Below are 15,005 nucleotides of genomic sequence, written 5' to 3'. Positions count from 1 at the left end.
ATAAAATTATTTGATCGATCATCTTATAATAATAGAATTCGACTTATTCATATAAGCTTTATGTATATATTTTCTATCAAATTGCCATTCAGAAAGGCTGATTTAACGCCTAACGCTTATCAAGTTTTATGTTTAAATTTTTAAAGACCCAATTTTAATCTACATCTAAAATTGTGGATGGTAACTCAACATTATGCCCCGTCTCATTTTTATTAACACAACATCAGAAAAAACATCAACAAAATCAACTTTTTTAATTTTTTGGTATTTTTGTAAATAAAACCTTATAAAAAACTTGTTTTCTAACTGAAACCACATAGGAGGATTACAAAGACCTTGTTCACACTAGGAAACTTTTGTTGAGAAACTTTTTCTAAATTCTCTTTTGAAGTTTCCTCAATGTCAAAACAAGGAAACTTTTGTTTCAGAAACTACGTTTTAATTGCATTGATTTTCTACTGTGGACCGGCAGAAAGGACCAAAGAAAGCACTATTGGAAAACTAACTTACGACAATTTTCGATTGTTAAAAACACTGCACTAAACGAAATCAATTCAAAAATTGATTGGTTGGTTGGTAAACGTGGTAGTTCATACACGTGAACTGTCAAGTAGAGTCGAAGAAACTCCGTTTTGACCGGACCTCTCCACTCGTCAGATGTAGTATTTATTGTATAAGATCCAGCCTATAGCTGCGAGAAATATGATACCTCACCAAGGTTAGATATGAAGTAACTGCCAAGGAAGCGGTTTCTCTTTACGGCCAGATCAGGGCATTCATAAAGGAAGGTCGTTTCTTCTCTATCACTGTCTTTGCAACTGCGACAGTAATAGTTAAAAGGGAGTCCAAGTTCTGTTAATACTGCTATCAGTGTTCTGTTAAGCCTATTTCAGTGTCTTGTGCGCTTTTAATTCAAGGAAGGCTACAATAACTTGGCCCCTTTACATGTTTCTATGTTACAGCTTTTGGAAGAAAGCATCTGAGGATACTGATCTTGATAAAACATAACGGAGTTGCACTGAAACGGCGTTGAAAATATCAAGAGCAGATCCCTTTCTGGCAAGCTCATCAACTTGCAGAAGTATTTACGCTATTGATGGCATCTTCTACGCCTAAGAAGGTTCCCATATTATATTGTAGATCGTCCTTTAAGCGGCCTAATAGCCGCTTTAAACTGAAAAGATAAAAGATTAATTAATTGGACAAAAGTATTTCGGAATAAAGACGACCTTAACCTTTCTCCAATACATACAGTGAATCAACTAAGTTTTTTGCCTACCTGTTGTTAAGAGAATTTAGATTTTTATTCATAAATAAAATTGGAAAAAAATATGTAAAAAGTAAATTTATGTTTTCAAATTAAAAATAGTGTTCAAAAATTGAAGATAATTAAGATTACCTAATTTTCCTTTATGAATAAATTCTTAGATTACATAATTGTTTGTTTAGCTAATCTATTTCTAACCTAACGAGATCTAGGTTACCTATTGGAAAATGTGTAAGACACAGAATGAGTTTGGGTTAAACTTTAAAAAAACAGGAGTTGGTTGAGGGAAATGTGTATTTAAAGGGATACGTTCTAAGGAACGGGAAAGGGTGTCGTACAAAAATAAAAAGAGTTTATTTTCAAGTTTATAATTCAAATCTTACATTTTATTAAAGATACATATCGTCCTGGGAAGAATATGAGTTGTTGGGATCCGGCCTTCTCTAAGGGTTGATTTGAATTGAAATTGATCTTAAAGTAAAAAATGGCTCTCGAACCAAAAACTCATTGTCCAAGTCTACATTACTTTTTAAACTACAAAGTACAAAATTCATTAGTTGTGGAAATAACTTCAGAGTTGGAAACAATTATAACAATGGAACAAGTATAACAATTCATGTAAATAAATTTATATATGTAAGTATAAAAAGGTATAACATTTAAATTCAAATATATTTATATATATAATTCATAGTTGTATAAAAATATATAAAGTTGGTTATAACTTTCAACATACTGGGCGCCTTGGCCAATATGGCCAACTGATTTATATATTTGTTTAGGATTTGAACTCGGTCGACCGATTGCGTCCTTGTTGGCGCGAGTGAAATCGTGGGCGGGAATATGGGCTTAGTGCAGTTCGTCTATTTTTGCTGATCTGTATGTGCTGCCGTAGATACATGGCGAGAGGTGTGGAGTAAAGTATGGTGCGCCCAACCACAACGTTGGCATACTTCTTCCGACGTACAATCAGCAGAGGAGTGCGATCTGGCGAGGCAATTGATTCGCACTACTCTTTTCCTTTGCTCCACGCTCATTGCTAAAAAGATTTTACAAAATTTTAGTGGATGAAATCTGTAGTTTTCTACCGAATTAATTGGAAGAATGCAAGGTTTTGTAATTGCGCTAGTTATCGTTCCTAGTTGAGTTTTGATATCCGCAACTCGTACTAAACCATCTTCACCGAAGTATATTTTTGAGATTCGACCTAATCTCCACGGAAGTAAATCATCATTAATTACGACAAGTTGACCAGCACATACATTTTCTTCAGGATTCTGCCACTTATATCTCTTTTGGAGTTCTTTGAGGTATTCATCTTTCCATCTTTGTGCAAATTCACGGTGAAGAAATTTTAATTTTTCCCAACGATCTCGTAAGGTAAGGGTTTCTATGGGAGCTTCTGGAAGAGCCAATAGAAGGCCGCCGCGTATAAAGTGGCCAGGAGTGAGCGCTAGCAATTCATTTGGGTCATCGGACATGGGTGATAAGGGTCTTGAATTCAGGACAGACTCAATTCTAGATAAGAGAGTGGTGAATTCTTCATATGTGTATTTGCTGTTCTGAGTTATCTTTTTCAAAAGATTCTTGAAAGACTTCACTCCAGCCTCCCATAATCCTCCCATGTGGAATAAAAGACCATTGAAGACCTAGAGAAGCATACTTTGCAGTGATATCTTCAGAAGCAGCTTTAATAAAATTCTCATACTCTAACCGAAGAGTTCGTTCAGCACCAATGAAATTTGTTCCGTTGTCTGACATAACTTTTCTCGGTAATCCTTTACGTCCAACAAACGTAGTAAATGGATCTAGAAAGGATCCTGTGGTTAAGTCTGTACAAAAGCAAACAAAGACACAAACATAGGACTTGTGATACGAAGCATTTCGAGTGATTGCTGTTTTTATGGAGAATGGTCCTGCAAAATCTAATCCTGTAAAGGTAAACGGAAGTGAGAAAGAACTCCGTTCTGATGGGAGCTCCCATTAGCTGTGATCTTACTTTCTGCCTATAGCGCACGCATATGAGACACTTTCTAATAAAAAATCTGATCGTTAATCTTAATCGCGGAACAAAATATTCAGATCTTATAGTTCGCAACATTAAATTGATTTCTGCATGCATAAGTAGGTTATGCGTAAAATCTATAAAAAATTTACAAAAGGTAGACTTAACAGGAAGGGTAATAGGATGTCGTTCATTGAAAGAGGGCGCTGAGTTTGATATTCTACCGTTTGTTCTTATAACACCATTATCATCTATGTATGGGTTTTAAGGATACAGAGAGCTTTTTTATCTACATTCTTATCTTTACCTAAACAATAATATTCACTATTATAGTGTCTTAACTGTGTTATTTGAATTAATTTGTTTTTTGTTTTCGAGAATTCTTGAGAACTAATATATGCTACTTTTCCTATCATTATTATTACTGCTTCGGCAGGGGATAAATCATGTATATGTTCTTTTGAGGATTTTTGAAGTCTTTCCTTAATAGAGTGGAGGAATCGGAATACATAAGTCATTATTCTAATGGCTGTGTCCCATTAAAAAACCTATTCAAAATATCTTCATCTCTAATCTCTTCATTATTATTAGTAAACAAATGAAATAATTTAACTTTTATTTTCGCTTCCGGAGGATTTTCGGCAATTAAGGGCTTAGGCCATTCTTCGGGGGATTTTCGAAGCCAAACCGGTCCGTTCCACCACAAAGAGTTGTTTGTGAGTTGCTTAGGGTTGCAACCCCGCGATCCTAAATCTGCTGGATTATCAGCAGATCTTACATGTCGCCATGAAATGTTACCAACATTGCGAATTATTTGAGCCGTTCGATTGGCAACATATGTTTTCCATGTATTGAGTGACTTTTCTAACCATCTTAAGACGATAGAGGAATCGGTCATAGAAATTGCCCATAGTTATGACATGGTAAAGTATTAGTTAGTTGTTTAATTAATTTCGATAGCAAAACAGCACCGCAAAGCTCTAGTCGGGGAAGACTAACCGGCTTAACTGGAGCTACTTATGTTTTTGAAACTAAAAAGTGCGATTCAATTATGGAGTCGGTTTGAATTCTGATATATACAGTATACTCTGAGGCATCGCAAAAGCCATGAATTTGGATCATTCGATAAGGTGCAAATTGTATCCATCGGGGTATTTTAAAATTAGAAATTAGAGGAAGATTTACAACAAATTCGTTCCATAATTCCAGGGTGCCGGGTTTAACCTTATCATCCCACCCAGTGCCATCTAACCAGAGCTCTTGAAGAATCATTTTCGTTTGTATAATAATAGGAGAAATCCAACCGGCTGGGTCGAAAAGCTTGGCGACGCAAAAAAGAATTTGTCTTTTCGTTACGGTAATGCTAGGACTAATAGGTTCAACAGTATAAGAAAAACAATCAGAATACGCGTTCCATTGAATTCCAAGAGTTTTTGTCGCAGTTGTTTCCTTGAATTTGAAGAATGTTATCTTTTGGAACAGAAAATAAAATTTCTGGGGAATTGGAAGTGATCTTCTTTAATGGGAACCCTGCAAATTTTAATACAGAGATGACTTGAGATAAAGAGTCGATTACCGATTTTATATCATGAGCACCTGATAATATGTAATCCACATATGTATCATGTTTTAGAATATATGCCGCTTGTGGATACTTTTCTTTGGAATCATCAGCCAATTGAACGAGAGTTCCAATTGCCAGATATGGAGCACAATTTACGCCAAATGTTACCGCTTTTAGTGCAATATCTTGAATGGGATCTGTTGGATTTTTTCGAAAGAGGATTATTTGAAATTGGGCATCTTCTTTGTGCACTAAAATTTGACGATACATTTTCTCTATATCGCCGTTGAAAACGTATTTATACAGTCACCATTTCAAAATCAAACTCATCAAATCGGCTTGTAGAGTGGGACCAACATGAAGAACGTCGTTCAGCGACAATCCTGAGTTTGTCTTTTTCGACGCATTGAAAACTACTCTGACTTTGGTGCTACGACTCTCTGGTTTTACCACTGCGTGATGTGGTAAGGTAAAGGAATTATATCCATGGCTAGAGACATTTTCCCAAGAAACGGTCGGTTCCATGTGGTTCAATGGTATTCTTCTAAAACGTTTTTGTACGTTTGAGCGAGCTCGGGTTTCCTACTTAATGTGTGTTCCATATGGAAATCTCGTGGGAATTCTGACTTGAAGGGAAGTTTGACGATGAAACGACCATCACTATTTCGAAAAGTGTTTTTTTAAATAATGTTTCACAAAATTCATCCTCTTTAGAAACAGGGTGATTTGTGGGGACTTCTTCTTTTTCCTAAATTTCCTTAATTGGTCGCTGAGGGTGTCGGAATTATTTTCATTTACTCCAATAGAGAACGAAGATACTACATTGATAGGGCCACTAACGATCCATCTAAAGATAGTTAATTGAGCCATAAGAGAATTGACAATAGTTTTGACTCCTTCAAGAAGAACTTGTGGAAGAACATTGCTTCCTATGAGTAAATCCACAGAACCAGATCTGTGAAAATCAGGGTCTGCCAGTTCGATCTCATTTAAAACGGAAATGTATGGGGCAGATCTTGAGAATGAAAAACTTGGCAACATACGCGTTATCTTTGGGACCACTATCGCTCGTATGTCAAGATAGCAATAATATTTTGTAGAGTACAGAGTCAATTTGCATAAAGATTTCGAATTTGTTACTATTTGACCGCCTATTCCGTAAATTTGGAATTCTCTTTTTTCTGTAGGGAGCATTAGTTTTTGCTGAAGCTACGTAAAAATAAACGTTTTTTTTCCGAGCCTTGATCGAGAAAAGCGCGGGCTTTAAAACCTTCACCTTGGTGGCTAATCTAAGAAATGTAATAGAGAGTGATGATTTCTTTTGCAGTGTGAGCAAGTAAATTTGCTGGGGCATTCTTTCCTAGTATGAGTATAGGCTAAGGAATTAAGGCATATTTTGTTGTTAGAGACGAATTGATTTCTTGTTTGGTCATCGAAACTTAGGAATTGTGAACATTGTTTAAGAGAATGATTAGAAGCGCAAATTTTACAGGGATATTGAATATTTTCCGCTTTTGAAGTGTTTACATTGTTACTATCTTCTCTTTTTTGCATTTGTGGTCGTAAATCTCTGTTTCGAGATTCCAATCTTTCAACAACTTCACATCTGTGTGAAAGAAATTTGCCCATTTTTTCCCATTTGACTAATTTCCTATGAGATTCTAAAGATTGCTCCCATAAAGAAAGTGTTTCCACAGGAAGTTTACTTGAACATAGCACTACAATAAAAGGGTCTCATTCACCTATTGGAACATCGTGAGAGTTAATTGCTGCGCGGCAATCATTAATTGTACTTTGAAGATTTTGAAGGGATTCCCTACTTTCGCTGGCCAACGGGCTTAAATTTAGTAGTATCTTAATTTGATTTTCAACCAGAATTCTTTGATTCTCATATCTATCTTTTAAGGCTTCCCAGGCGATGGTGACATTAGATGCGTATAATTTATACTTCCTGATTATACACCTGCCTGTCCCTGAACTTTCAACCTAAGATAATATAGCTTTTGTACGGTAGGGATTTGTCGGTTATCTATGTACACTGCTGTGAACATATCACGAAAGGTTGGCCATTCCTCATAACCACCATAAAAGTTATCGGTATCGTATGGTGGGACTCTAACTTGAGAAATGCTGTCGTCAGAGATAGGGTGTTCAGGTAGTTGAATTGGAGAACTTGTAATAAAGATTTTCTGTAGATCTAGAATCTTAGCTTTACATTTATTAAATGCTTTCGTACAGGAAAAGTACTTTCCTTTAGCTGATTCTAAACATTCTTTTTTCAGCTTATTATCATTATCAGTGCAGAGAGATCTATAAGAACGTTGAAGTCTAGACCAACGATCATTTAAATCATGTAGATTAACTTCTAAAAAGGAATCCGTTAGTTGGTCAATCGGGATGTTGTCAAACTCAGAGCGGAATGTGACCAAATCATCTGAATCAAAAATGAAATCGTTTGCCATATTTAAGGAGGCTTGAGAGGATCTTGTTTTCACAATGGTTACAAAAACGAATTTTAAACGTTTACTGTTTCAAAGCTATTCAAAATATTTGGCAAAAAACAAACAGATAAATTTGCGGGAATATATAAGATTGTTTAGATATATTCGCTGGAAGTTTCTAACCCAATCTATAAACCAATAATGCATAAGACAATATGTAAGTTTGGATGAAATGAAATTTGAAATTAAATAATATGTAAGCAATCGGAACATTTATGTACTATATTTCCAACTTAAATTGTTCAATGGGATTTTGAATTTTGAAGAGTATTAATAAGGGTTGAAACTATTTGATTTAAAGATTATTATGCTTTAATAATTTTGTATGAAATTACACTGTTTACTGAGATTCATAAAATTTTAAGGAGATCTTGCCCTTGTCTTCATTCAAATTCAAGTGTTTACTGGGTATTGTAAACTTTTAAGTGGATCTTAGCAGATTCTTTATTCTAATTTGGTTTGAAAAGGGATTAATGTTTACTGGGATTTGTAAACTTCTAAGGAGATCTTATTAGGTTCCGATTTGTTTTGGAAAGGCAGTAATGTTTACTGGGATTTGTAAACGTTAATTCACGGGGATTTGTGAACTTTTAAGAACAAAAAATATAAATTTAAATCAGATTCATATTAAATATACAAAATTTATATTATTTTTGTTTTGAAAATAAATCATAGTTTTATAAAAATATATAAAGTTGGTTATAACTTTCAACAAATAGAGATTGTGTAAAATGGGAAAACCGAGAAAAAATATTAAAATACAAATTTTGGTGCATTTGTTGTTGCAATTTATTATTCTTCATGTCAATAAAATATTTTGCATATTTAGAATTTCGGTTAATTTCGTTGGTTTTTTTTCAAATTATGTTTTAATTCCTTTTAGGAATTTATTGTTTTATTGTTAAAAGGACGAGTGTTAAGTATTTTTCAATCGTAATTTGCAAAAATCATATCCTCATTGTGTAAAAATGTGATGTTATTTGCCTTAAAAATGTTTAAAGGATAATAATGAGGCAATTTCGATATAAAAAATTAGTTTAGATTTCTACCTTTAATACCGGCCGTGCTCAGGGAAATTGGGATGGTGTTCTTGCCACTATATAATTGAACTAAGTTCGGTACATAATTTATTTAAAACTTAGGTAGCATAATTTCCAAACAGACAAACAATATAACAAAAAAATATACAAAATAAAAATGAATTGAGAAACTTTGAAGAAGAGGACCAGATGTCATTACCTCTTCAATGATCTTGACCCACCCTGCCATGCTATCTCATCAATATTCTGGATTGCCCTAATACTAACCTACTTGACGTTCAACCTTAACTTTTCATGGAATTATTTAAAAATGAGTTTAATCGGACAGTTTCATAATATAACAAGTAGGAAAGTATAGTCGGGCATGGCCGACCATATGATACCCTACACCATGAGTATATTTTTACAATTTTTACTTTTATAAAATTTTTATTTTTTGTAAAGAAACTTTTATGTTAAATATTACCATAATTCCAAAATATTTAAGCCATTTATTGATAAAAAAAACTAAAATTTCTAAATGAGGCTTTATATAGGTCAAATATGGGCCGATCCTCGGTAAATTTGGGAAAAGGATATATTTCTAAATAACAGTTAGTTTTGTTGAGTTTCATTGCGATACAAATGGTTACAAGTCAATTTTAGACGTTTAAGTCATTTTTTGAAGGGGGGTTTGTATGGGGGCTAGGGTCAAATATAGGCCGATCCTTACGAAAATCTGCAGTATCATTTATACTTATATAAAACATATTTGTGCCAATTTTTAGAGAGATAGCAGAATATTTGACGTAATTATAGCATAAAAAGTTCAAATCGGGACGTACGGTTGTATGGGGGCTAGGTGAAATAATGGACCGATTTCAACCATTTTCAATAGGCTTCGTCCTTGTGCCAAAAAACATGCTTGGTCCAAATTTCATCAAATTATCTTGAAAATTGCGGCCTGTACCTTGCGCACAAGGTTTACATGGACAGCCAGCCAGCCGGACAGACGGACGGACGGACGGACATGTCTTAATCGACTCAAAAAATGATTCTGAATCGATCGGTATACTTTAAGGTGGGTATTGGACCAATATTTTTGTATGTTACAAACATCAGCACAAACGTATAATACCCTCCCCACTATAGTGGTGTAGGGTATAAATATACATTAACAGTATTTATTTAAAAGTAATAAAGAAATAATAATTTAAATCTAATTAAATAATTACATTCTTTTAAATTTATGTATTTAATATTTATAAATCAAATGTTTGTGTGGATATGTAAATGTTTGTTTCACTCAAAATTCAATTTTTAAAAAAAATAATTTTAACTCAAAATTTGAATATTGAGTAAAATAAAATATTTATTTTAAGGGTTGTTTTTACAATAAATGAGTGAATAAGTAAATTTTTCAATATTTATTTAAAAACTCACCAGTTTCAAAATCCAACGATGTCATCAGGCCTGAAGTCGAGGATTCATTTAATTATTACCTATTTTAATTAATTATTATGTAATAAATTTTTAGTTTTCACTCAAATATGTAGCAGATTATTGTGTAAGTTAAAATAATAAAACTAAACAAAATTTATAATGTAAATGTAAAATTAATGTAACAAATTAAATGTAATAGTGGATAAAATTTTAGTTATTTTTGTTGAAATTTTAGTTTTATATTATGTTTAAGGTAAGTATAAAGTAAGTATAATTAATTTAAGATCATTTTTAGATAACATTAAGATATTTTAGGATAAAATTAGGATATTTTAAGTTAAAATTAGGATATTTTAAATTGAAATGATGATTAAATTTGAGTTAATTGTAGTTTAATTGTAGTTTAGGTTATGTTTAAATTAAATTTAAGTTTAGTTTTAGGCAAATTGTATTTAATGCCAACTCAGACACTGTTAAGAAGTTTGATGACGTCATTGATGAAAATTGTAATAGAATACTTAGGTTTAGCGTTTTTATTTTAGGAATTCAGTTTGTTTAAGATGCTGGCTTGGTTATTAGAATTTGATTTTAACAATTTTGCAATATTTGTAGGTAAGGATTATATAAACAATTTTCTCTTTTGTGTTTTAAGGATTGAACGATTGTCGATCATTAAAATTGTATCTCGTACTGGCTTGAATCCTTTGTTCCAATTGGAACAAGGATTATAATGACACAATTATCTAAAATCTTAAAAAAAACTAATGTAGAAAAAACACACATCCATATATCTCGCTAGCTTACCTTCCGATGGATTTCAAATGATATTTTGAACAATAATTAAAAAATTGAATGTCCCCAAATTAATAGTAATTAAATCTTTATTTATTCTAATATTTAACGGTTTGAAATTATTAACCCTTTCGCTACATAGTATCCATATGGATACACGTAACTTTAGGAGCACTTTACACTCTCCAGGACAAAAAATAAGTGTGGGATTTTTTAGTTTATATTATTTTAAGACCTTTTTAATTATTTAAAATATTTTTTATAAATTTTGTTATAGTTTTTATTCAAAAATTTTTATTTAAAAAAAGGTTTTTTTTTTGGTCAAAAATTGATTTTTTTATTATACTAAAAATATACATAAATTTGTTTTTTTTCCTTATGAAAACATATCAAGCACCTACAGAAATCTTCATTTTAATCCATTCCGTTAAAAGTTAAAAGATTTAAAAATTCCGAAAGCCGTAGGAATTTTTTATATTTTATTTTCATTTTTATTTCTTCATAAAATTCTTCACTGGGTTATTTTGTAATTGAGATTTTTCTAAATGGTGTATATTGTTTAGTTACTCTTACATTAGCCTAAATGAATTGTGTAATGGTTTTAAAAGATGTGTTATTAATATATTGAGATTTTTACTTTGATCATGGTTTACCATTCAAAGTTTACTCTTTAATAGTATCACATCAAAACGTTTTTTTTTTTATTTTTATTTTTTTTATTTTTATGAGTTGAGGAGTACTTTGATTTTTTTTTATAATTTTTGTATATTTCTAACCACTAGAGCCAACCTTAACTAAGTAATGGAATAATAGATATCGAAATTTGAATACCGCGAATTAATATAACATGCCTTTGACAAGAAGTCATGATAATTTAGTTAATTTAGATGAACCGACAAATTGTAGTTTTACGGTTAATATAGAAGAACCAAATACAACCCAGACACAGACACAATCCCGTTCGGCTAGAAACACTACTAATAGAAATCAAAATCGCGATAATAGTGAAGTTCGGTTAAGACAGATAGTTTCGGAATCTATGATGGCTTTACGAAGTGAAATGACAGATTTGATATCGAGTGAATTACGATCATTTATTCAAAATTTAAATACAAATAATAATAGTGATTCGAATATTCCCACTAATTCTCATTCTGCCAATAATGAACTTCCTAATAATAATACTTCTTCATCTTCATTACAAGAACCATTCATTGGTGAAAAGGTTTCGAACATTATTAGAAACTGGAGAGTGAAGTTTACTGGTAGTGAGGATCACATGACCGTGGACGAATTTGTGTACAGAATAAACGTATTGACTACTAACAACCTTAACGGGAATTTTGACCTTTTGTGCAAACATGCACACAGTTTATTCGAAGGTAAAGCTTTGGACTGGTACTGGCGATTTCATCGTCATGACAATGAATTGGACTGGTTTTCTTTGACAAGAGCCTTACGAGTCCAATATAAGAGTGATTATAACGACTTTGACATAATGGAAGACATTCACAGACGTAAGCAACGAAGTAACGAGACTTTTGATGACTTCTTTAATTCAATTTCGGCATTAACTGACAGACTTAAAAATCAAATTTCTGACAGTGACTTGTGCGCGATATTAGTTCGGAATCTTCGAACAGAAATACGACACGAACTTTTGCATTTAGATATTTCAAGTGTTTCGCAACTTCGCCGTGAAGTGAAGAAACACGAAAAGTTTGTAAAAGACATATCTTCATATGAAATACGCAAATCTGCAAAAGCTCGTGTAGCAGAAATCGACGCAAACAGCGAGGTAAATATTTCAGAAACCTCAGATGACAACATGGACGACGTTTGTGCAATTCGTGCTGAAGTGAAGTGTTGGAATTGCTACAAACAAGGACATACATACATGGATTGTGTTGAAATAAGACGGATTTTCTGCTATGGATGTGGTGCTAAAGATACATACAGACCAAATTGTCCGAAATGTGGAAAGAGACAACAGGGAAACGAACTAAAGGATGTCCGAAGACCATAGATCGGACATCCGAAACCAAGACTAGCGAAATTTTAGATCCAAACATTTTGACAGATGACATTAAGACAGAACACAAACATCCTCTACTAAGACCATATCATATCCGATTGGCAGAATATGAGAAAGCTCGTAAGAGAATATTTGGTGATTCGAAAAAGTCAAAGCGTTCATCTCAGCGTATTCTTGATTTTTATGGAAAACTTAAATCATTTAGAACTTGTATTATTTCACCTATAATTTCTCAAGATAGTGATAGTAGACCCTATATTACATTAAAGATAGATAATGTCAAACATTTTGCGTTATTGGATAGTGGAGCGAACAAAAGCGTAATTGGTGGTGATTTAGCTTCTGAGACACAAACTAAGAAGGGATTTAGAAAATGTGTTGGAAATGTACATACAGCGGATGGACAGAGACAGAATGTTTTAGGTACTGTGACATTGGACATTACTATGTCTCAGAAGTTAAATAAAGCCCAGCGAAACTATACAATAACGGAATTGGAATGTTTGGCAGTGGTGATGGCCATTAAAAAGTTTAGACCCTACATTGAAGGTCAGAAATTTGTAGTAGTAACCGACCATGCAAGTTTTAAATGGTTGATGGGACAAAGAGATTTGTCCGGGCGTTTGGCACGATGGTCCCTAAAACTACAAGGGTTTAACTTTTCAATAGAACATAGGAGTGGCAAAGATAATGTAGTTCCCGATACACTTTCGCGAGTACATGAAGGAGAAGATTTTGTTGAATCTATTGAACTTGAGACACTACCGACAATAGACTTAAATTCAACAGCATTTGACAGTACAGAATACACAAAATTGCGACAAGACTTTGCAAATTCAGAATTTCCGGACTTCAAAATTATAGACAAGTATATATATAAACGGACTGATTACTTCTGGAGAATTAGATGAATCTAATTTTTGGAAACTTTTTGTACCGTCAGATTGAGACAGGACGTAATATATTCAGCTCATGACATTCCAAATTCGGCACATGGCGGTATAGCCAAAACTTTAGAACGAATCAGATGATACTTTTATTGACCTAGACTTGTGGCTGACGTTATAGACTATATACAAAATTGCGAATTATGTAAAACATCGAAAGCACAAACTAATATTTTGAAACCACCACTAGGACAGATGGTTATAACAGACAGACCATTTCAACGCTTATACATCGACTTGATTGGACCTTTACCGAGAACTAAATCTGGACATATTGGAATACTTATTATTTTAGATCATTTTTCAAAATTCACGTTTTTAAAACCACTTAAAAAATTAATTTCAAAACATATAATTGACTACCTTAGGACAGACATTTTTCCATGTTATGGAGTACCAGAATCCATTATTTCTGATAATGATTCACAATTTAAAAGTAAGGACTTTGAAAATTGTTTGAAAAATAATGGAGTCGAACACATTTTGACTGCTGTTTACAGTCCGCAGGCGAACGCTAGTGAGCGTGTAAATCGTTCGATCAATGAAGCTTTGAGATCATACGTACGAGATGATCAAAGAGATTGGGACAAATACATTCCTAGCATTAATTGCTCCTTAAAAAACAGTATTCACCAAAGCATTGACAATAGTCCTTATAAAATTGTGTTCGGACAGAGTATGATTTCACATGGAAAAGACTATGAATTACTACGTAAACTGAATATTTTGGTGAGCTGACTGACTCCATAATTGAAAGACAAGACGAATTCTTTTTGATAAGGGACAAAATTAGACAATTCATGCGTAAAGCATATGAGAAAAATTCACGGATATATAATTTAAGGACTCGAGTTAGAAATTTTACAGTGGGACAAGACGTGTACAGAAGAACATTTACTCAAAGTTCAAAAGTTCAACATTTTAATTAAAAACTAGCTCCCATCGGTGTTAAAGCTAAAATTATTCGAAAAATTGGCCAGGTTTATTATGAACTTGAAGATGTAGATACTAAGGCTAGGGGAACTTACCATGCCAAGGATATTTGGATTTAAAAATTTTAGTTCATCAAAATGATATTTCTTTCTTTCGCCTTTACAGATCCAGTTTTTTGAGACATTACTCAAAACTGTATCTGTTTTGTGAGGCTAGTGCTTATTATTTTCTTTGAGTGTATTTAATACCTGCTCATTTCGAAAATACTCAAATAAAATTTGTTCTAAGTATCTATTGAAAAATTTTCATTTGAAATTTGAAATACAAACGGAACAGGAAATAAAACATTTAATACTTAATTTCAAACCGTTAAATATTAGAATAAATAAAGATTTAATTACTATTAATTTGGGGACATTCAATTTTTTAATTATTGTTCAAAATATCATTTGAAATCCTTCGGAAGGTAAGCTAGCGAGATATATGGATATGTGTTTTT

Source organism: Lucilia cuprina, chromosome 6, assembly GCF_022045245.1.
Source record: "Lucilia cuprina isolate Lc7/37 chromosome 6, ASM2204524v1, whole genome shotgun sequence".
NCBI classification, from domain to species: Eukaryota; Metazoa; Arthropoda; class Insecta; order Diptera; family Calliphoridae; genus Lucilia; species Lucilia cuprina.
This window is presented reverse-complemented; position numbering follows the sequence as displayed.